This window comes from Lygodium microphyllum, chromosome 9 (genome assembly GCF_053477565.2).
Source record: "Lygodium microphyllum isolate KBCC chromosome 9, Lygodium_microphyllum_v1.1.10, whole genome shotgun sequence".
Classification (NCBI taxonomy): domain Eukaryota; kingdom Viridiplantae; phylum Streptophyta; class Polypodiopsida; order Schizaeales; family Lygodiaceae; genus Lygodium; species Lygodium microphyllum.
Window position 1 is genome coordinate 61,412,208 of NC_141143.1, and position 24,921 is coordinate 61,437,128.

A 24,921-nucleotide genomic window follows, 5' to 3' on the forward strand; every position below is an offset into this window, starting at 1 on the left:
ATGAGGCATCTTTACTTTTTATTGGCTGGGGACATTGAGGTGTCTTCTCATGCTAGATTGCAGAATTGATTTAATGCAAGACTCAATATTAAGAAAATTAGGTGCGATCACTTAACTCAACGAGTAATTTTTAAAAATGTCTCAAGCTCAAATTTGTTTCTTGATCTGAATTGTTATGGTGGGAATATTACATCCTCTCCTCCTTAGAGGAATCGAGATGTCCTCATCTCAAAAAGATCTGGAGAGACTGTTTTTCTAGAGTTGTCTCTTCTATCTAGGTGGCATCCTCCTCAGGATAGTCTTTCCACTATATAAGATACTCTCTAATGGTTCTGTTTTTCGGAGGGTTCTCTTTTACATCTAGGATTTTATCAGGCTGTAGTTCAAGGGCTCCTTGACTAGGTATTACAATTTGCTGGTCATCAAGAATATGATCTTGATTTGCCACATAAGCTTTCAGAAGACTAACGTGAAATACATTGTGGACTTTCACATGATCAAGAAGTTGCAGTTTATAGGCATTAGCACCTAGGCATTTGAGAACCTTGTATATTCCACAATACCTTGGACTCAACTTTTTGAACTTTCCCAATGATAGAGAGCTCTTCTTTGGGCACACATGAATGAAAACCATATCTCCCTCTTGGAAGATACGCTCTTGCCATTCTAGATTAGCATAAGCTTTCGGTCTTTGGCAGCTTGGATGTCTTGTCTGATAGTTTTGGCTTAATCATCCATGCCTTCTAGCATCTTCTTAGAAGCCTCAACCTTTAGGGTTGGATTAGAGAAATTCAGTGGCGTCAAACAATCTTGCCCATACAATTCTTAAAATGGAGTCATTTGAATACTCTAGTGATATGACACATTATTGTAGGAAAATTGTACTAAGGGAAAATATTGTATCCACCTTGTCAATTCTTTGAAATAGTAAGCTTTCAGTATATCTTCAATGACTTGATTAACACGCTCTATTTGGCCATCAGTTTGGGGATGGTAAACTGTGCTAAGTTGGGTTCCAATTATTTCAAATAGGTTTCTCCAGAGATGTGACATAAACAGAGAGTCACGATCACTAACAATCTGTTTAGGCAATTCATGAAGCCTAAATATTTCTTTCACAAACAATCATGCAATATATAAAAGCTTTGTAGTTGGTCTTGACTAGGATAAGATGAGTGACCTTTGTCTACATATCCACAATCATCATGATTGAATTATACCCTCCTTGAACAAAAGGTAAGAAAACTATGAAATCCATACTAATGAACTCCCATTTTATCTATGAAATGTCAAAGTGACTAGAGCTTGCCTGGCATTTTGGCACGCTCCGCTTTCACCCGCTAGAAACTTAGGCATTCAGTAACATATCTGAGTACATCATGCTTCAATCTTTCCCAATAGTAACTTTTCCTGATTGCATTAAGAGTTTTTACATAGCCAGGGTGTTTTGAGAATGGGGAGTCATGGGCTTCCCATAACATCTTCTTTTTCAACACTTGACTAAGGGGAATGTAGAGCCTTGTCCTAAAATAGACAAGTCCATTATACATAGTGAAATTTTGGTATTTGACTTTGAGCTTAGGATCAATGTCCTTAACTAGGATTTCTCTAAGCATTAGTTGATTGGTCATGTAAATGTTCAAAAGCTAAAAAATATGTAGCATAAGCAAGTTGTACTTGGACTTCGTAAGTTCAAGCATGTGGAATTGGGACATATATGCCAATCATATCAATTTGGAAAGCAATCAAGGCTTCCATTTATGAGGCATGTAAGCACCACTACTAGACCATTATAGCTTGTACATTCTAATGTATGGGGGTCCTCATAGAATGCATCTCTTGGGGGATCACGTTACTATGTGTCATTCATAGATGATAATAGTAGGTACACATGGTTGTATATATTGAAGCACAAGAGTGGTGTTGCGGATGCATTTAAGGAATTTAAGAGACATGTGGAGAAAGAAATGGCTTGTTACATCTCATGCTTGAGATTTGATAGTGGTGGAGAATATGTCTCTAAAGACTTTGATCATCAGCCATGGGATAAAGAGGAAATTGACATGCAGGTACACACACAACAAAATGGTTTGGCAAAAAGGAAAAACAAGGTGATCATGGAATTGACTAGAGCCATGTTGAATGAGAAGAGCCTACCAAATGCATATTGGGTAGAAGCTATAATGATTGCTGTGTATGTCATGAATTGTACACCAACAATAGGGATACATGAGGTGACTCCTCATGAGAGGCTTTATGGGATAAAGCGTGACATTAGCCATCTTAAGGTCTTTGTATGTTTGGCATATGTACATGTTCTAGATGAGAAAAGGAAGAAACTTGATCCAAAGGCAGAAAATGCCATCTTTATTGGGTATGCACAAGATAGGAAGGCTTACAAATGTTATAATATTTCTGCTCATGTCAAGACATTGGTCTCAAGAGATGTAGTATTTGATGAGTTGAAGTCATGGCCTGAGAAGAAGAGCATCTTGATGAATGATGATGATGTTTGTTATGAGGCTTATGCACATGTAGGTACAAATGAGAGTGCAGAAATTTTTGGGCCTTCTAAGGATGCTACTACATCAGTTAGTCATAGAAGTCACTAGCTTCAAGGAACCCACAAAGTTTTCTAAAGTTGTTTTGGATGATCATTGGTGTAAGGCAATGGATGAGGAATATTCAGCATTGACTGAAAATGATGCTTGCAATTTGGTTTATTTGCTTGAAGGAAAAATTCCTATTGGTTGCAAATGGGTATACAAGGTGAAGTGCAAATCAGATGGCACATTTTTGAAAGATACAAGGAAAAACTTGTGGCAAAAGGGTATGCATAACAATATGGTCTTGATTATGAGGAGACATTCAGTCCCATTGCTAAAATGGCAACCATGAGAATAGTGATTGGATTGGTAGCATCTAGAGGATGGAGCAAGTATTAGATGGATGTGAAGAATACTTTTCTCAATGGTGATTTGGTTGAGGAAGTATACATGGATCAACCCGAGGGCTATGTACATCCAGATTTTCCTACATGTGTGTGTAGATTGAAGAAAGCATTGTATGGGTTGAAACAAGCATCTAGAGGTTGGAATGCTAAGATAAGTGCATGCTTACAGAAACTTGGTTTCATTATGGGCAAGGTTGATCATAGCCTATTCACAAAGAAGACAAGGGTTGGTTATGTGATATTAGTCATCTATGTGGATGACTTGATTATTATAGGTGATGATGTCACGAGAATTGGAGAGATTAAGAAAATGTTACATGCTGAAATTTAGGTCAAAGATTTGGGTGAACTGAAGCATTTCCCTAGGATTGAGGTTGTTTCTACACCTCATGGTACTTGGTTGATGCAAAAGCAATATGCACAAGACATGTTAACCAAGTATGATATGTTGGATTGGAAGTCTTTGAGCACTCCATTGGAGCAATATGTTAAGCTACTTGTAGATGTTGGGCATGAGATTGAGAATATTACTATGTATAGAAAAATGGTGGGAAGCCTGATTTACCTTACCATTACTAGACTGGACCTTAGCTATTCAATTGGATTGATTAGCCAATTCATGTAGAAGCCTAGGAAGCCTCACTTGGATGCAGTGAAGAGGATGTTGAGATATGTGAAGGCTACATCATATTATGGTCTATTGAGCATGGTAAGCCTTTGGAGCTTACACGATATATAGATGTTGATTGGGCAAGAAGTGCCTATGATAGGAGATTTAATAGTGGGCATGCATTTTCCCTTGGTAGCAGTATGGTGAGCTGAGCAGTAAGAAGCAACATACAGTTGCACTCTTTATTACAAAGGCAGAGTATAGAGGTGCTGCACTAGCTGCATGTGAGGCAGCATGGCTCATGAAACTTCTTGATAATTTGGACATGTAGAAAGTCAAGCATGTCAAACTCTATTGTGACAACATGAGTAGTGTGCTCCTAGCTCCAATAATCATGTCTATCATGCTAGGACTAAGCACATTGAGGTACACTATCACTTTATCAGAGAAAAAGTGATTGCACATGACATTGATTTGGTCCATGTGAGGACAGAAGACCAAGTTGCAGATATCTTTACTAAGTCATTGGATAAAGATAAGTTTGTACATTTCAGAGAGCTACTTGGAGTGAAGTACCACACTTGAGCTTGAGGGGGAGTATTGAGAGTCAAGATCATGAACCTTGGTTCAATTTGTTTACATTAGCTGAATAAGGTTGGGTCACACTGACTCAACTATGGTTACATATAGGTTACCTTACTTCTGTATATTTTGTGAGTGTGAACACATTTGATTGTGGAAGATAATGAATTGGATAGGGAGCGTGGCTGCTACCCTACTTGCCTAGCCTTATGTCATTCTCACTCTCTGATTTTTTACAAATATGAGAAGAATAGAAACTACTTCAAACAAACTAATATAAAGATGGTTCTATCCACTCGTGTGCTTCCACTATGAAGCTTAGATGGTGATCCAAAGAGATGATAGGCAAAGAGCTTAGGGGTATCTAGAAGAAATCTTATTGGATGAAAGATAGATTATCGATGGCTTTAGAGGGGTCTTCCTTTTATAGCCTAAGAAGGTAGTTTGGTTGGCATATTCGACCATATTATGAATCTTTCCTAGTCAACTAGGGAAAGTTCCAAGTAACTTTCCCTTTACCATCAAGTCGAGGGCATTGCCCTTGGATCCTCATTAGGGGGGTCGTTGGCCCCGCTAAGACTCCCTAGCCAAGGGCTACTTCTATCCCCCCCCCCCCGCCCCCCACCCCAAAGACCCCAAAATAGGGGTCCATGATAACTCCCACACCCCACAACTTGATGCATTGTGCTTCAAGTTGCTATCAACATAACTACTCTATCTAACCTAAAGGCTAGATCCACAAAGTTCACCTTTTTGCCATTTGGTCACATAGATCTCATCTGACATATAGCTCATGATCCACCTAATTTTCATGCTCGCACATGGCTTCTTCTTATAATGAGGGCCTTGCAACTTAGAGCACCATGAATCATTGGTGGAACCTTATGAGGGTGGGGCATTGAGCATATCTAGCAGTACATTGAGGTGAAGTATCACTTTTTTAGGGATATTCTTGAGGACAAGTACATTGAACTTATCAAGATCCATATAGATGATAACCTTGTAGATGATGGGCATTCGATAATATCCTCACTTTTTTCTTATACTTCCATAACTTACACATTGGGATTTAAATGGGAGGTTATTAGGATAAATACTGATGGTGGCCAATAGCCAAATAGGCACCCCTTTTATATGTATGCACTATATCTCACATCCCATCATTGCTTTCCTCTCACAAGGTACATGGAATAGTTTAGAGTTTAATCCTTATAGTCCACTTGTAGGGTATGCACAATATTATTTTTCCATTAATAGTATGGTAGTGTCATTATTTGTAGTGTTACTTTGGGAGTCTGGCCCCACATCTATGCAAGTTGTGATATTCTCCGATTTTGGAAGAAAAGACCCACAACTCGATAAGGCCATGGGCACTAACTTCCATTCTCTTTCAAAAATTTGGCCTATATGCAGAAGTAAGAAATACTTTCCAAAAGCCAAAAAGAAGGGACAAGTGCCCAAATTTGAGTGGAAGCCCAAAAAGAAGAGACGAGAGCCCAAATTTGAGTGGAAGCCCAAACCCAAATATATAAAAGATAGAAAGTGAATGGATAAGCTTACTTCTTGTGGTAGGAAAACTTGACATCTGTCTCCTCCTCCTCCTCCTCTTGCTTCTACTCTATCTTGTTGGGCATCGTGTTAAGAGTGTGGTGTTGAGAATAGCAAATGATGCTTGCCCATAAGTGGCTCTGTATGAGAGATATGACAAAGATGTCAAGATTGTGGGAGAGAAGGAAGGAGTCTCACTTGTAGCTTTCTCACTTACACAATGGGGGAATACACACAAAAGTGGAGGCTGAAAACAGTTTTCCTCTTCTTAGTTGTGTAAGCCAAAAAGAACTCTCATACAAAGAAATAGAAGAACCCTATATATGGGTCTCAAACCAAACTCAACTATCTAAGGTGGCATACTAACTGAACCACAAAGTAGAGTAGATAAGGATAGCTATCATCTAGCTATTATTCATGGGCAGTGTACCAACCGCATCTGCAACTAACAAGTCGGTGACATAAATGCACAACGGTCACCCTGGCATATCACGAGTGGAGCTCGATATCTCAACACTCCCCCTCGAACTCAATCCCAATTCCTACACACCAAGCAGGTCTCTGAACTTGCGCAGCTTCTCTGCGCCCAATGCCTTCGTAAATATGTCAGCTACTTGATCCTCTGTGCTGACATAAACTAGATCAATAAGACCTAGTAAAACCCTCTCCCGCACATAGTGATAATGCACCTCAATGTGCTTTGTTCTAGCATGATAGACTGGGTTATTTGCCAAGTGTATACTACTCATGTTGTCACAATAAATGACAACTCGCCCATCTGTAGGTTGATGCATATCATAAAGTAGCTTATGCAACCAAGCTACCTCACATGCAGCCATTACTGCATCCCTGTACTCAGCCTCTGTACTCAACAAGGCAACTGTAGGCTCTTTCTTGCTACTCCAAGTGACTGCAGCACTTCCAAAAGAGAACACATATCCACTAGTAGATCGTCTATCAGAAACACTACTAGCCCAATCAACATCAGTGTATCCATGCAATTGTATCTCAATCCCAGTCTCATAAAATAGTCCATACTGCAATGTGGACTTCACATACCTGAGTATGCATCTAGCCGCATCCAAATGCGGTTTCCTTGGAGCCTGCATAAACTGACTTACCAATCCAACAGCATAGCTCAAATCTGGCCTGGTAATAGTCATATAAATCAAACTTCCTACTATGCACCTGTACATAGTAGGGTCTTCCAGAAGCTCACCTGCATCTGCACTCAGCTTCACATTTTGCTCTAAAGGAACTGAAATAGGCTTACAGCCTGTCATCCCATATTTGGACAGCATATCCAATCCATACTGCCTCTGCAAGAGCCATATCCCACTTGGTAATCTTATCACCTCAATGCCCAAGAAATAACGCAGCTCTCCCAAATCCTTCATCTCAAACTTCTGCTTCAGTAGCATTTTCACATGAAGGATATCTTCATCACTGTCACCTGTCATAATCAAATCATCAACATAAATGACAAGCAGCATAATGCCTTTCTCTTTTTTTCTCACATAAAGTGAGAAATCTGCCTTGGAAATCTGAAATCCAATAGTGACAAGATACTGTCCTATCTTGTCAGACCATGCTCTAGGTGCTTGCTTCAAGCCATACAAGGCTTTCTTCAACCTGCAAACAAACTCAGGATGAACAACATGCACATAACGTGGTGGCTGCTCCATATAGACATCTTCTTGCAAATCACCATGCAAGAAGGCATTCTTTACATCCATCTGATGTAAAGAATGCCTTCTTGCAAATCACCATGTAAGAAGGCATTCTTTACATCCATCCCTTTGATGCAGCCATAGCAATGACTGCTCTTATGATTTCCATCCTTGCAACCGGACTGAATGTTTCTTCATAATCAATGCCATATGTTTGTGCATACCCCTTGACTACTAATCTTGCCTTGTATCTGTTCACAGAACCATCTGCATTGTGCTTCACCTTATAAACCCACTTACAACCAATTGCATTCTTATCTTTAGGCAAAGGTATCAATTCCCATGTAGCATTTGCTTCCAAAGCATCCATTTTTTCATCCATGGCTTTATCCCTTTTTTTTTTTCCATGGCTTGCTCAAAAGAAGTGGGTTCTGGTTCCTGTATCACTTTGACTATATAGGCATAGTGAATGGCTGTAAATCCATCATATTTTAGCCTATCCACAGGATAGCTGGCTCTGGTAGACCTAGGCAAAGTAGACTCACTTCCAGGTGCTCTCAAAACATCCTTGGTCTTCCTTACTACAGGTGTAACAATAGAAGGAATACCCAACTCATCATCAATGCTCTATTCTGAGCCACTGGATTCACCATCCACATAAGAGTGACCTGCATTCACATCAAACATGGGCTGATCTACCTTCTCTTTTCCTTTTCGTGATACCTGCATACCACTATCTACATTGCTTTGAGAAGATTCTCCTGATCTCAATCTGCCTGTCGATGGCGAAGAATGTGAACCACTGCTAGAGGACACTCTAGGTCCACTAATATCTTGTGACTGCTGCTGTGAATTCTGTGCAGCATTACCATTTTGTGCATCTACATTATCAATCACATTTACTGGTTTATACCAGCTACTCATCTCATAAAAAATAACATCTCTACTCACTGTAAACTTATGAGTAGAAGGATTATAGCATCTATACCCTTTCTGGTGCATAGAGTAACCAATAAAGATGCACTTCTCAGCTTTTGGATCCAACGTGGATCTCAACTCATCTGGCACATGAACATCGGCAATGCAACCAAAAATTTTCAAATGAGAAATATCTGGTTTCCTACCAGTATACCTCTCCTCTGGAGTCATGCCATGTATTGATGCAGTGGGAGTCCTGTTCATTATATAGATTGTTGTAGCAACTGCCTCAGCCCAGTAAAAGTCTGGGAGGTCTTTTTCATTGAGCATGGCACGAGATACCTCTCCAATATACCTGCTTTTTCTTTCTGCAATTTCATTTTGCTGTGGGGTATGACTACATGAATATTGCTGCTTTATACCATTCTCCTGCAAAAACCTTGCAAACTCATTTGAGAGGTACTCTCCCCCTCCATCTGACCTTAGGCATTTTATTTGCAGACCTGTTTCTTTTTCAACCATAGCTTTGAAAGTTTTGAAATGCCCAAAAACTTCACTTTTTTTTTTCATAAAATACACCCAAATTTTTTTGCTATAGTCATCAATAAAAGTGACAAAATAATGACAGCCTCCAATAGATGCAGCTTTAGTAGTCCATACATCAGATTAGATTAATTCCAATGGCTTCTTACTCTCTTGAACATGTCTAGGAAATGGTTTCCTTGCCTGTTTTCCAAATTGACAGGCTTCACATACCTTATGCATTTCTACAACCTTGAATTTAGGCAATCTTACAACAATATTTTGGGCCTGCATTGATTTAAGTCGTTGTACATTAACATGACCAATGTGTTTATGCCAGATATCAATATTTGCAACTACACCGGTCCCATGTGCAAACATTGCTACACTCAATTCGGACATGTCTGCATCCAACGTAAACATTCTGCCCTTCTTCTTTCCTTTTGCTATCAAGCGACCTTTATTTTTCATATCCTCAACAAAGCATCCATGAGGATTAAATCTGACCTGCAAGCCCTGCTCAACCATTTGACCAACAGAAACCAGATTCTTGGTGATATTCGAGACATGAAATACATCTGACAGGTATTTCTTTTTCCCATACTGCATAGATAAAGGAATTTTTCCAATCTGCACAATAGGATGTGCAGTATCATCACCAGTCTCCACAAATCCTAGTTTTTCCATTTTCCTTGCAACCTGCATCCATTCTGCATGAGCTGTCATGTGGTTTGACGCACTTGAGTCAACATACCACACTTTGTTGCTTTCTTCTGCACTTGTCACAGAATTGTTCATGTACTGCACCATAAACAAATGCTCATTTCTGTCATCACCCTATCTACTAGAAGATGCATAATTCCCTTGTTGCAATTTTCCATTCATGATGTCATTGTGCTTTTTATAGCAGTCTTTAGCCATATGACCCATTTTACCACAGTAGTAGCATTCAACATTGTTGTTTGTATTTTGGCCTCTTTGCCATCCACCACGACCTCTTTGGCTCTCCCTGCCTCTAGAGTTACCACGTCCTCCTCCATAAGACTGGTTTTCTTGAGTTTGCTGCATATTCTAATTTCTGCCACGGCCTCCAGATCGGCCTCCTCTACCTCTTCTAGCATTTGAGTAGAAGACAGTTTCTTTGAAGTTCCTCCTGAAGAAGATGCACCACCATTTCTCTGCTCCTCAGAAATTAGAAGAGCAATCAACTCCTCAAAATCAGGAAATCTTTCACGAACGGAAATGGATGTTTGGAACTGTGCATAATCCTTTCCTAGACCATTCAAGGTCACGCAAACTAAATCATCATCTTCCACTAGCGACCCAATGGAAGCAAGTGCATCTGCAATCTTCTTCACCTTTATGTGGTAGTCATTGATTCTCATACTTTCTCTTTGCACATTGTGCAACTCTTGCTTGAGCTGCATTTTCCTGGCTTGCGTATTTGTGCTATACATTTTTGACAAAGTATCCCATGCCTCCTTTGGCATGCTTGCATCCTGAATATGCACAATCATAGAGTCTGAAATACTGATAGATAGCCAGTACATAACTTTTCTGGCTCTCTCATGCCATCCTTTAAATGCCTGCATTTGCTGTTGCTTGGGAACATCAGGAAGAACTGGTTCTTCTTCATTTCCTGCAACAAATTCTCAATATCCTTTTCCCATAAGGAAATTCGTCATTCTAAACTTCCATGCTTGGAAGTTGTTTTTGTCAAGCTTTTCAGTGACAATCTGTGAAAGAGAATCAGACGCCATTACAGAACACTACAAAAAATTCTGTCACTGTAAAAAACATAGCTTCAACCTCACAAGGGCAAATCTGCAAAATTGACGAAAGTGGTATTTGACCACACAGTCACTTCCTAGTGACGATTTTGGATCAACATTCAACAAGGATGATTCTGTAACTCCCAATGTCTCTACGCACAGGCATACGATGAAATTTCTACGGTAACTTTTCACCGACCTGTAGAACAGTGGTCGCACAGCATAAAACAAGGCCTTTTCCTAAGTGCGTGCAGAAAACTTCCGCCTCCAAAACAGGCCCCGAAATGGCCTCAAATAAAAAAAATAGAGCAACCATGGACTAAAGCCCTTTCCCGCAGCATATACTGCCCTCTTGCTACACCGCAAAGGGCGTCTCAATCTGAGACAATGCACTCTTGCACTTTCCGGCTATGCTACTTGCAGAGACTTGCTCCCAAAACGGAAAAATGAAAGCAACACTGGCCCTCTTACCAGAACACCGCGAACTTGGTTTTCTTTCTTGAGCTCCTTACCATGAACAAGGCTCTGATTCCATGTCAAGATTGTGGGAGAGAAGGAAGGAGTCTCACTTGTAGCTTTCTCACTTACACAATGGGGGAATACACATAAAAGTGGAGGTTGAAAACAGTTTTCCTCTTCTTAGTTGTGTAAGCCAAAAAGAACTCTCATACAAAGAAATAGAAGAACCCTATATATGGGTCTCAAACCAAACTCAACTAACTAAGGTGGCATACTAACTGAACCATGAACTAGAGTAGATAAGGATAGCTGTCATCTAGCTATTATTCATGGGCGGTGTACCAACCGCATCTGCAACTAACAAGTCGGTGACATAAATGCACAACGGTCACCATGGCATATCACGAGTGGAGCTCGATATCTCAACAAAAGATGTATGCTCTAAAAGCTCTAGGAAGAGATGTCCAAAATCCCATAAGCACAGTGAGGAATAGTGGTACCACCCAAAAGCTATATAAGCATGTACGTGACACTCATTTCAATGTAATGGTACTTTCATTTTGTGTCACTCAAGATTGTGTTTATGAGCCCAAGCTAATCTATCTTGGAACCTAATTCATTTGAGTTACAATCCCTCACTCTGAAAATGTATCGTGTGTTTAACTTGCATCCACCATAGCCAACTAGCTCTAGATCCATGTTTCTCAACATGGTATCAGAGCCATGGCTAAGCTAGTTAGCTAGTGTGTGTCCTTTCTCAATATGATAACATATCAAAGACTTTAGAAAAAGGACCTGTTGGTAAAACATCATCCTGCTTCTCTCTCTCCAACCCAGAAACTTCAGTATCTTTGAGATTTCCCTACACCATTAGCCCATCAAACTTAAAGTAGACATGGTAAGCTTGTCATTCGCTAGAGTTGTTGTGAATATTTTGATCCACTACAGTTCTTACACAAAATCAACCGTACACCTTGACAAACTCAGCAATAAGTCAAACCATACTCTCCTTTCATTTTTCCTCCTATGCAAAAACACACATTTTGTACCAAAGTTTCATCTGCATTTCTTGCAGGGCATAGGATCACTCTTCAAGTAGAAGTAGAGGGAAGCAGAAGTTGCAACAAGGATGCTTGCCCCAAGGATTAGGATTTGAACGTCTGGCGAGGCCATGGCAGAAGCGTGGACATGCATTGGCTAGGTCTGCCCTATCTAGCACCTACTAGTGGAAACGAAGTGAAAGTGGAAGGGTCACTATGTATAAATCCTATATATGACATGCGTTCATGGCATGTTTTATATATCCCTATGTAACCTTTTTTGTGATTTTTTTTAACCCTTCTGTAACTTCTTACCATAATTTATAAATCCCTTATTGTAAATTTATCTTTTTAAGAAAATAATTTAGCAAATCCTTATGTAATAAATACAAAACACTATTTTTATCATAAAATTGATCACAACTCGCTAGCTTTTTAGTGATGATGAAGCTTTGCAAAATATCTTCATGATATATAACATCCAACTGTAAAATTTAGAATTTTATGAATAAATCTAGGGTTTTGAAAAAATTCCAAATAGAGACACTAGATGTACAATGCACACATGCTAGTAAGCTAGTTGCTCAACTCTATCGTAGAGCCAACCTTGTGGTCTTTAATTATAAAAATTGAAGTAGAAATATCAGAATACACATCTTGACCATCCTAGTACTACCTTAGGGCTCTCTTAATTGCAATATTTATCTTGGATTTTCCCTATTGTGATAGCAACGGGCTATCATTACATCTTTTGCATCTAATTCATCTTAAATTATTTTCTCTACCATTCCTACAAAGCACATCATGTGCATGTAATACATACACACACAATAACAATATATGACAAATGCTTGATGAGAGAAGTGTGTATAGATAAATAAGAATGATATGAGCATGTGGTTTTCTCATCTCAAGGATTGGGGAAATTGAGCTTTTGAAGCATATCTAAGAATGTGTTGTATCCAAGACATATCCTAAACACAAGAGTAGTCCATCTATGATTGAAGAATGATGCCACCCAATTGTGTGGCTGTCTAGACAAAAAAAATACAACTATGATGGTTGGTTGGTAGCATGGCAGACATTCAATTTGTTCAAGCTTGTTTTTTTACTAAAACTTTCAATTTTCCACCGCAATTATAGTGACAATTACAGTGACAAGACAATCTAGAAGCACTATATTTTGAAAAAATGCATTATCTGAGCTGCAAATTCAAGCATGGGACTTGCAATTCCATTGGCATATTGTGTTGTTGAAGAAAGGGTCTCCTGCCAATACACAAGTTTGCAATTGTGAAAAAGGAAGATAATCACATATACACAACACTGCACCCCAGACAAAATATGTTTGATTACCAAAGTGCTCTGGTTTCCCAACTAAGAAAATGCAAGATGTTCCTCTTTGTTCTCTTGGATGAGAGTACAAGACTGTATAGCACTTGCCATTGTAAAACTTTCCATACTTTCTTGAAGGTGTATCCTCTTTTGAGTCTGAATTTATATGCCAAACTTGAGAAAGTTTAATTGTTGATCCCCTATAGTCATGCCCTACCATAAAAAATATTAGCCACGGATATACACACAAAAGGACTAACATAAGTAAAAGTAGATATTCTGCTAAACGTCCAACAAAATGAACTCCACATTCAAAAACAAGAATGCTCAATTTCAAAATTCAACTTAATCATATCCTGTAAAATTTTCAAATCCTAAAATTCAAAAATGAAGGCTTGGCTAATGCTTGAAATTTCCTACAGGGTTTGCTTTCTCAAGCTTGTTCAAGAGGTATACCCCCCTATTCTGCTGGGATTGTCCTGATAATATCAGAATCACCTGAGATAATCAATAACCAAGTAACTATCAGGAGCTTGATCATGATAGATTTGCACGTGTGTATGAAATGGTAAGCTGTATAAGTTTCCATCAATGATTATGTAAAAGAGTATGACTTACCAAGATCTGTGATGCTAAGACAACACTTTATAATACCTTCCACAAGCAGTGCCAAGATCTACATTGTCTGCATATAACACATACAAAGTGAGCCAATGAGAATCAAAGAAGCTACTCTAAAAATTTGTTAAAATATGAAACGATAGGTTTAAACTCACTTCCAGTATAATGATGTACGCCAGTCTTTGAAAGCATCCCATAATACTCAATTTCTGACTTTCTCAAAGGTGGGCAGTTGTTTGCAATAATGATCAATTTACTTGCATATCAAAAATGTTTACCATGTAGCAAAGCAAAGTACCAATCAAACCCCAAAGTGCAACTTAATAGATATGTACCCTTGCCACCACGCAATGACTTCAATGTAGCTTTATATCCCAAAGTGTACTTTCTGCTCTTCATAACAAGTGCAAGCCTGTTGTTAATACTTTCTTACTATGACATTGGATCTCATGCCATGGATCCCCATTCACACATTGCCTGATAACAATTTTACAACCACCACTAGACAAGAATATTTAGAAGCTTGTATAATAGACTACACCTTACCATATCATACATTGATCCTTTAGACATAATGACTTGCTTGTCCTCCATGTAGCCCTCTTCTTGCTTCCTGCAACTAAAATTACAAATCCTCAAAGTTTTGAGCTTCAGTTCAAGCATGCACTAGTCATATGCACTCCACTTGCATTTTACTTCCTTCTTGCTAGGATATTATTGCTTAAAAGTTCTTCCTACTAGTTGAGTTCTGACTTGTGCTCGGACTTAATTTGGCTACTCCAAGTAGATAGCTCGCTCTTCATGCTAAGGGACTCGTGTGTTCTGCTGCTGCTCCCTCTTCATGGATATTATTTCCAATCATCACTTACCATTAAACCCGCATTGGAGGTCTAAGAGGCTATACCGGCATTCTCAATCCTCCCAAAGCATGCTTCATACAATTACTCGATGCTAACTTAAAGCATCTGTTAGCAAATAAATAGAGCTACATCATTGGTAAATTACAAGCTTGATGCTATACTTGTGTTTTTAGACCTTCCAATGTGTAGTCTATAGGGTTGCTCCATGCTCATTATTATACCAGACATAATTATACCAAACATCATGGCACTCATTATTATACCAAACATAATGCAATAACTTTCAAGATATTTAGAACTACCATAAACATAAACTAGAAGAAACTTCATAATATAAGCCCATAGCTCACTCTGGATTGCACCTCATAATAGATTGACAGACCTCCTTGAGAAGAAGCTTGTATACCACCACATTGAAGTTAATGGAGGACAAAGGATGATTTTTGTAATCCTCGTGCTAGTCAAGGTTGTTTATAGAATGCCCATAATGTCAAGTTGATCCTCTACATAGATGATCTTCAAGTAGTTGCTTCCATCAATTCTGTGGCATCACATGGTAGTCATTCTAGACACCTTAATAGCCATCTACTTTCATATAATAAAGTAGTTAGTGTCCCACACAATAGAAACATGATAAAAAGTCATCATGAAATTGATCTTTTAGTTGCAGTAAGGGTCAAGCCTTCATGGATGGCTCCTCAGCAGCATTGAACCAACAATAGGATTCTTCTAGAAAAGCTTTGCAAGCTTTCTCTTCTTCTTTAAATTGTTTCAATACTCCCCTCATGACCATATGTTAACCGGTAGACAAACAAGGTGGAAAATCTGGAAAAGCTAAAGTAGAAGACAAAGGCCAAGGCAAAGTGAAATGAAAGACAAAGGCGCACAAGGAAAATCTAGAAACACAAGAAGCACAGAAAAGTCCTAAATAAGGGACAAAGGCGCACAAGAAAAAGTGCAAGTCAATACTTTTGTAAAAGAGTGCAAGTGCATCATGATTTAATCTAAGGAGTGCTGGGCTCTCACCCGTGCAATTTGTAAAGGTAGATGGGCGGTAGGAAGGAAGCTAGGAAGATAGGAGGAGAATGGGAAAAAGGGCCGGCCATGTAAAAAAGGGGATAAGGGGATGACTGCCCAAAAGGGATTTAGGGTTTTGTATATACTGTTAAAAAGTGAATAAGAAGCTCATTCTTGTGTGTGGCCAAAAGTGGGTCTCTTCTTCTTCTTCTTCTTCTTCTTCTTCTTCTTCTTCTTGCTTGCTTGCTTGCTTAAGCTTGTGCTTGAGAGAGGGAGTGTGAGAGGGTGAGGGAGTGAGTGTGTGAGGGTGAGGGACTGCGGAGGAGAAGCTCTCCATCTTCTCCTCTCTTCTTCTCTTCTCTTCTCTTCTCTTCTCTTCTCTTCTCTTCTCTTGCTCGTGGCTATGGAACTTGGAGCGTGGAGCTTGAGGATGGAGCTTGCTTGAAGCTTGCACTTGGATCGTGGAGCTACCGGAGTGCCCAAGAGAGGAGGTAACTCATTTTGGCATCAATGTAAGCTCACTAGACCCGTAGATATGGATGGCGCGTCAGCTATGTGAGAGGTAGCCATTGGAGCTCGGCTTGGAACGCTTGAAACAATAAGCGGTCCGTGGATCTTGGAGGTTGACCGAAATCTCCCACTCCAGAGAATATGTGCTAGTATCTCTGAGGAGATGGATAGATTTTGGCAGCCCCTCTCTAAGAAGAAATTGAGGTCTCACTCCTTCAAAGTTGAATCCTCTAGTGTTTTATGCAACCATCCTTGGAATCTGGCAAGTTAGTTGTCCACTTTGTTCCTACCCCAATAGATCTTTGATGGATGACATAGATAACCTACATGCCTACCCTAAAAAGATCTCCATGAAGAATATGCCAGCCCTCTTCTAGACATGTGACATCCTTCTTGCTCTTCTTATACAACTGCTCCTCCTTGCAGTGCTTTTGTTGTCTTTTTTTAAAGCAAACCTATTCTGTAAGCATGAGATTTGCTTACTACTTCTTTATCCTTTCTTATTCCAAATCACTGATCTTTGAAGCTTGCTTTTAATGATAAACTATAGTTCTTTCGAGGGTAACCTTGGTATTAACCGATGGAGTACATGCTATAGAAGACTCCCATGGTCAATAACATCAAAAACAAAATGGGAGGGATTCCTGTTGTAGACATAATGACCTATAAAAATGCTTCTCCCCTTCATTCCTTCATGGTTTGAGGCTCCATGCTCTTCTCCACTCCTGCTAGCTCTCTCAGCACCACAAAGAATCTCCCCTCTTTCTTTTCATTGCAGTCCCAAAAGGATTTTTCATTGTAGCAAGATTTGCATTGAATTCACCTTTAAAAGAAGAAGATCAATACCATCCCTCTTCCATTTAGACATTGCTAATTCCCTTCACCTCTCTCATGTCTAACACATGAACCTATTATTGACTTTCTCCTGCAACTACCTATGAGAATAATGAAAGGTTAAAACACCCTCAAATTCTTCATACAACTCACAAAAGGATTCTACCCATGAGACTAGTCAGTACCAAAGAGAGTATCATGTCTACTAATCATTTGAATGCATTTGCAACATGACTGTGAGCAGAGAATTCCAGAAAAGCATAATCTCATTTTGACACTCCATTTGTTCTCATCGTATTTTGGCCACTTTGACAATCTGGCCCTCACATCGTCCTTTAATGCATTCGTAGCATGACTGTGAGAGCAAACAATTCCAAAAAACCATACCTCAGTATCCACGTTGTCACAAACACCTCAAGTCTCCTCCTCGTCTACCTTTCATCTGGCCTCTAGTCAGGTAAGGTATCTTCATCCTCTCCCTCTCCCTTGTCCTCCTCCTCAGCATCATCTTCTTCATCTCAATCATCATGAGTCCTCTACATCCTGGAAACTGCTTCGATCCTCTTCTGTTTGTGATCTCGGTGTCCTCCCCTCACAGCGCAAGTTTTGCGCAATTTCGAACCTCCAATTTTGACCATTTAAAATAGCGTCCTCTACCTAAATCTTGCTCAAATTTGCCTCCTCTCTCTTTCTATTTTTTTGGCTTTTTTTGAATTGTCCTCACTCCTCCAGAGCCCCTATTTACATACCAATAATCTATATATATGCAAGTAAGCTCATACATACCAAAAACAAGCATATATACACATATGTATGTATGTATATATGTATCAAGCACACGATGTTCACTAAGGAAAATATGAATGCATTCAAACAAGTGCGTAAAAAAGTTGCAATTAGTGCATCTTCCCCTTGGCATGGAAGTAACTTGTGAAGTAGGGGTATATGAAGCCCCAATGCGTGTGCATAGAAACAATGTGCAGTTAAGTGCTTGTGACCCTTTATTCCTAGTGAACTACACGAGTTAATGATCAAGAAAACTTTACATTATCCTCTTATTGCTTAGCCTTGTGCATCGAGCTTCCTTCGAGCCTATACATATGACCAAATATTGGCATACAAGTTTGTATGCATTATGGAGATTCAAAACCAAAACAAGGTTTAAGCTCCTTACTTATTGGAGATCGAGTTCTTTTCCAATGATCAAAACTCAAATGCCACTATCACACAAACAAAAAAGTCCAAAATCCTAGCCATCCTATGTAAACTTAGGAATTTTTTAGGTTTAGTGGAAGCACATAACAACACCTTCTCGCTGCACATGGAGATTGCTTCAAGTGAGTAAGGTTGTTTGGGTATGAAAAAGTTACATATTCAATATTCTATGAATTGGCCTTATTTCACTGACCCAAAGAGAAAGATTTTCCAAAACATGCATACATGTGTTCTAGACAAAGGAAGTTTACCATTACTCTTAGCCCCCTCAAGTGTGCATGCATACAAATACAATTAGGCTTCCCAATACTCCCTGTGCACCCTCCAACAAGACCAATCAAGATGTGGTGTCCAATTTTGGACCTTGCCTAAATCATTTCTTTTGTGTGTGTGTGTGTGTGTGTGTGTGTGTATGTGTGTGTGTGTGTGTGTGTGTGGACATACATATAATAGAGAAAGAGAGAGATTCCTTATGGAGATGCAAACAGGACCAAATATATTTTTGAGTAACTTGATTTGTCATGGATTCTCTTGCGAGGATGCTCCTACAAATTAATGAGGGCTCCATATAACATGGGTGTGGACTCACTGCATAAGGTAATGCATCTAAGGTCTCTTGATTAAGAGCACTACATAAGAAAGTTTGGTCACAAAGGTTTTGGATGACAAAAAAGCATGTGTATTGTGCTTGCTTCAAAACCATTTTAGTGACTTCCATTAGACCATGGATTACGAAATTTGGATGCAATGTGTAAAACAATAACTTCCTATACATTAACATAATTGGGCTAGTAAGAGCACATCAACACATCAACATTCTATATGTTTTACACTCTTTGAGATTATCTTTACTTGTTGGAAGCTATCTTAGTATTGGCCCTGACTAGTGTAACTTATTTTTGTCATTGATGCTATTAACGCTTTATCTACGATATTCAGCTCTTGTTTGAACAAAGTTACAAACAAAAATAGATGCATGAGAATCATTGGCTTGTAATTGATTAGAAGTAGAATCGCTTTCGTGTGGCTTCCTCAAAAGAGTTTCCCCCTCATCTCCACTTCTTTGACAGGTTTGTTAATGTCATGCTCATTAGAAAGTTTTGAAGGTTTACAAAACCCTTGTTTCTAATCCAAGATCTATTTTCAAACTCTTTTTTATTAAATTATGTAAATTAACTTCTCTTTGTGTGTGTGTGTGTGTGTGTGTGTGTGTGTGTGTGTGTGTGTACATATGTGTGTAGATGTATATATATGTACATATATAAAGAAAGTACATGTATATGTGTATGTATGTACATGTATGAAGAAATTGCATGTTATGTTAAAGATAAAGACAAAATATAAGGTTTTTACAATAGTTATTATTAGGAAGCTTAACCTGTGTCTTATGATAGTAGGGTAATATCACTTTTGAAGGCATGTGTTACAAAACCCTGTCGTTACTGACTTACATGGCTACTTACTAATTATGTGTCCCTTGCATCTTAAATTGGAGTGTTCTCAAAATTACTCTTTTATACCTCCAAAGAAGAGAAAAGAATGCCATCAACTGTTCATGTTCATACTCCTTTGAGCCTAGTTTCACACACACACACACACACACACACACACACACACACACACACACACACATAGAGGAATGAGAAAAGGAAACAAATCAAACTGTCACGTTACATGCATAATCTATCTATTAATAATAAAAGAATTATAAACAATATTGATAGTTGCCTTCAAAGAATACTTTAGTCCCGAATGTGTATGTTGCTTTTGATTAACTTCTAATAGAAGAAGGAAGATTCATTCCATCTTTTTTACATATTTGTGTGTGTGTGTGTGTGTGTGTGTGAGCATGTATCTCTCATGCATCTCCACAAAATAATGTAATAATCACTCTTTATCTTCTTTTAGGTTGGCTTTACAAAATCTAAGTCCAAGTGCTTGACCACTTTAGAGAATGTCTCTTCAATGTTAGGTATTTTCACCCATGAATCACCCATCCTCCACCTCTTGTATGAGAGAGAGAGAGAGAGAGAGAGAGAGAGAGAGAGAGAGCATAATACCCTAAAGATTAGGGATACTATATTTACTTGTTGAGGTTCATCATATAACCCTTTTGTTAAAGATCTAGGCCAGTTTTACGATTTAATAAAATACCCTTTTGTAAAAAATTTACATGTTCAATATAAAGACCCCTTTTGTGAATAGATTTATTGCTTTTAAAATATTGCCTTCTGTAAATGTAGTTATGTAAGTCTATGTATTTTTATATTCCCTTGTTTTGAACTCACGTTACACACATTTTTATACATAGTGACCCCCCCGATCTTGAATCCTTGCAAAAACTCATTGAGCATCTATGTCATTGAGTGTCTATCATACTAACTACACATAAAAAATGATTTGACTGCACCATCTTAAAATGACCAATGTAATAAATCACCAAGCCATATATGTCATAGAGAATCTGTTAAGCCAAAACAATGTATTCATGTGTATCCATCTCAAGTTCATTAAGCAAAAAGAATGTGTCAAGAAAACTAGAGCAAAAAGCATGTACTACACATCAACAAAAGGGACAAAGAGCATAACCAAAGAGTATGAAGACAAAAATAACTAAGAAGACCAAGAAGGAGTCTAAGAAGATTAAAGACTGCACCAAAGAGTGCAAAAGAAGCACAAAGAAGATGAAGAAAATATTCTCTACTGCTAATAACAAAAACCTTCCCATAGTGGATGTAAAAAACCCTACCAAGAATGTAAAGTTTCAAGCCTTAACTTGAGTAGGCTGCCAAAGAGCTAGTCTCCTAGTCCATGTTTGCATGTAGGGGGGGAAAAGCCAGCAAGGGTAGGATTTCATCATTCGAGAGGGGGTGTTGAGAATAGCAAATGATGCTTGTCCATAAGTGGCTTTGTATGAGAGATATGACAAATATATATGCTCTAGAAGATCTAGGAAGAGATGTCCAAAATCCCATAAACACTGTGAGGAATAGTGGTACTACCCAAAAGCTATATAAGCATTTACTTGACACTCACTTCAATGCAATGGTACTTTCATTTTGTGTCACTCAAGATTGTGTTTATGAGTCCAAACTAATCTATCTTGGAACCTAATTCACTTGAGTTACAATCCCTCACTCTGAAAATGTATCATGTGTTTGACTTGCATCCACCATAGCCAACTAGCTCTAGATCTGTGTTTCTCAACATGTGGGAGCGTGAGGGACTTGGAAAGTGAAGCTTCTCCCTTACTTTGCATTCTTATTCTCTTCCTTGTCTTCTTGTGTGAGAGATGGAGTATATAAGTTGGGTTTCTTATTCTTCTCTCTTCATTTTTCCCTCTTAGAGATTGGGCACTCATAGATCTAATAAAAAATGATGAAGTAGCAGAGGTGGATCAAGGAGCACTACAAGGGAATGGGGCAATAGCGACGCCGATTAGCGACGGCGGATGTCGGCGTCGCTATAGGCGTCGCTATATGCGTCGCAATTTGCGTCGCATTTGCGACGCAAATAGCGACGCCAATTGCGACGCCGCAGGGAAAAAAAGCGCGGCCGAAACCAGAGCGCCGTTTTCATTTTGTTTTCTTCGCCTTTTGAGAGCGAGAGCGAGGGAGAGAGCGAGGGAGAGAGCCAAGGCTTTGTGGGAGAAGAGGAGGAAGAGACTTGCCGCCGCCGCCACCGCCACCATCGTTGTTCGTGAAGGAGAGGAGGAGCCCTCGTTGCAAAGAGAAGCCGCCCACGCTCGCCATATCTCATTGGTGAGTCTCCCTCTCTCTTTCTTTTACTTGTTGAAGGTTTAAATCGTTCTCTTTTGTTTGTTTAGGAGAGGAAATGAAAGAGAAGGAGAGGGAGAGGGAGAGAGAGGGAGAGAAAGAGAGGGAGAGGGAGAGAAAGAGAGGGAGAGTGCATTCTCTCTCTCTCCCTTTTGCTTGTTTAATGTTTAAATTACTTTCTTCTTTGCTTGTTTAGGAGAGGAAACGAGAGAGTAAGAGAGAGGGAGAGGGAGAGGGAGAGGGAGAGGGAGAGGGAGAGGGAGAGGGAAAGAAAGAGAAAGAGAAATAGAGGGAGAGGGAGAGGGAGGGGGAGGAAATAGGAGAGGGAGAGAAAGAGAAAGAGAGGGAGAAGGGGGGAGAGTGCATTCTCTCTCTCCCTCCCTCTCCCTTTTGCTTGTTTAATGTTTGAATCACTTTATTTTTTACTTGTTTAGGAGAGGAAATGAGAGAGAAAGAGAGTGAGAGGGAGAGGAAGGGAAAGGAAATGAGAGAGGGATAGAAAGAGAAAGAGAGGGAGAGTGCATTGTATCTCTCCCTCTCCCTTTTGCTTGGAGGATGTTTAAATCACTTTATTTTTTGCTTGTTTAGGAAATGAGAGAGAAAGAGAGATAGAGAGGGAGAGGGAAAAAAAGAGAAAGAGAGGGAGAGGGAGAGGAAGAGGGAGAGGGAGGGGGAGGGGAAGGAAATGAGGGAGGGAGAGGGAGAGGGAGAGGGAGAGGGAGAGGGAGAAAGAGGGAGGGAGAGGGAGAGGGAGGGGGAGGGAGGAAATGAGAGAGGGAGAGAAAGAGAACGAGAGGGAGAGGGAGAGGGTGAGGGTGAGAGAAAGAGAGGAAGAGAGGGAGAGGGAGAGAAAGAGAGGGAGAGGGAAGGGAAGAAAATTTAAGATAATATACGTATTGATAATGGTATGCAATGTGCTTTGCATACGGCCACGTACTTCATCAAAATGAACCCAAAATTATTGTTATAGAAAAAGAAACCCTTAAATTGAGTATAGGATAATTTCTCTCAGGTCTTATGACTATGAGTAGAATTGATTGAAATAAATTTTATTACTATAGTTATAAAATTTCATAGATGGCGCGCATTAATTTTAAAATGGATTACTTATACTCAAAGCCGAGATATAACAAAAAATTATCTACCGGGACAAACAAATCGTTGAGCATGATACAAGGCCGAGATATAACATCGGAAAATCTCTCGACTACTATATACAATGCAAGGTTTATGGTCAACTTGCAACTTGACGTACATCTCCATAAAGCTATCCATTTAAGCCTTGTTTGCTGTAATGTAGATAAGATGGCAAATGAAGAAGGTCCTATTGTTCAAGACCGCGAGTCGTATCTTAATTAGCGTGTCCCATGTCCTTGCTCTCAATGCAAGTTGGCAATTATACGAAAACGCCGATTGTCTATAGAACACGTACGACGATTTGGCAAGTTTCAATCAGAGATCATTGATCAGGCGATTGCAGACTTTCAGCAAACGGTAATTTGAAGTTAGCATTTTTCATGCATTGTACTCTCAAGCTAATTAAAAACCATACACAATAAGATTGGGTCTTGTTGGTAAATTTTGTATCCAGGGGGGTGATGTCTCGACCCAAGGGGGAGTGCACCCTTTGCGGCCAATTAGAAGAGTTCGTGGACGTGCGATGGATGGATTGCAGGAGCCAATCGACCACTCGCAAGGCCCATCTATACCGTCAATGCCAGAGGAGACAGACAACCTTCCCGACTTGCCTACAATCTTGGAGCCTGAGATGGAGGCAATGATCGATGCATTGATTCCCATGGATGTTGAGACATCTGACCCGCTCAGAGAGGAAGCATCCATACCATTATATGATGGGTGTCGAGTATCTCGGTTGAAGACATTGCTTGCACTCTTAAGTGTGCAAGCAAAATACGGTTGGAGCGATACGAGTGTGACTGAGTTATTCAGGTACCTTGCACACAGACTTCATTGTTTTTTTTTTTAAACAGTATTATTGCAAACATGGATAGATTTTTCAAGGTGTTTTATGATTTTTTCAGGTTATTGAAATATCATATATTGCCACCTGCAAACACCATGCCTGAGTCTCGTGATGATGCGCGACATGTTTTACGGAAGCTTGGCATGGACTACAATAACATCCATGCATGTATCAACGACTGCATATTGTTTCGAGATGAATACGAGAGTATGGAGACATGGCCAAAGTGTGGTGCTCACAGGTATCGACAGGACTTGCAAGGGCAAACCATCCCTCAAAAAGTCCTCAGACACTTTCCGCTCATCCCCCACATAAACCACATGTTTCGCACGTCTGCCATGGCAAGCTTGACAACGTGGCATGTGTAGAATAGGTCCATGGATGGAGTTCAACGAATATCAGCAGATTCGCGCGCATGGAGCCACATTGACTCTACCTTCCCAGGCTTTGCGCGAGAGCCAAGGAATCTTCGGCTCGGTCTCGCCATGGATGGTGTGAACCCATTCGGTCTGCGCTCGACTTCTTACAGTGTGTGGCCTATAGTGCTTGTCAACTACAACATTCCTCCATGGCTTTCTACGAAGAAATGACATCTCATCCTTAGCTTGCTCGTCCCGGGCCGCTACAAAGTAAAAAATATGGACGTGTATCTTCGTCCATTAGTCGATGAGCTTAATATTTTGTGGGACGAGGGG

General features: G+C 39.6%; 1 pseudogene; it reads right to left on the reverse strand.

Annotated features, from left to right (window-relative positions):
- Window positions 1-13,869: 13,869 nt before the first annotated feature.
- Window positions 13,870-14,624, reverse strand: LOC148031094 (large ribosomal subunit protein eL30-like; annotated as a pseudogene).
- Window positions 14,625-24,921: the final 10,297 nt, after the last annotated feature.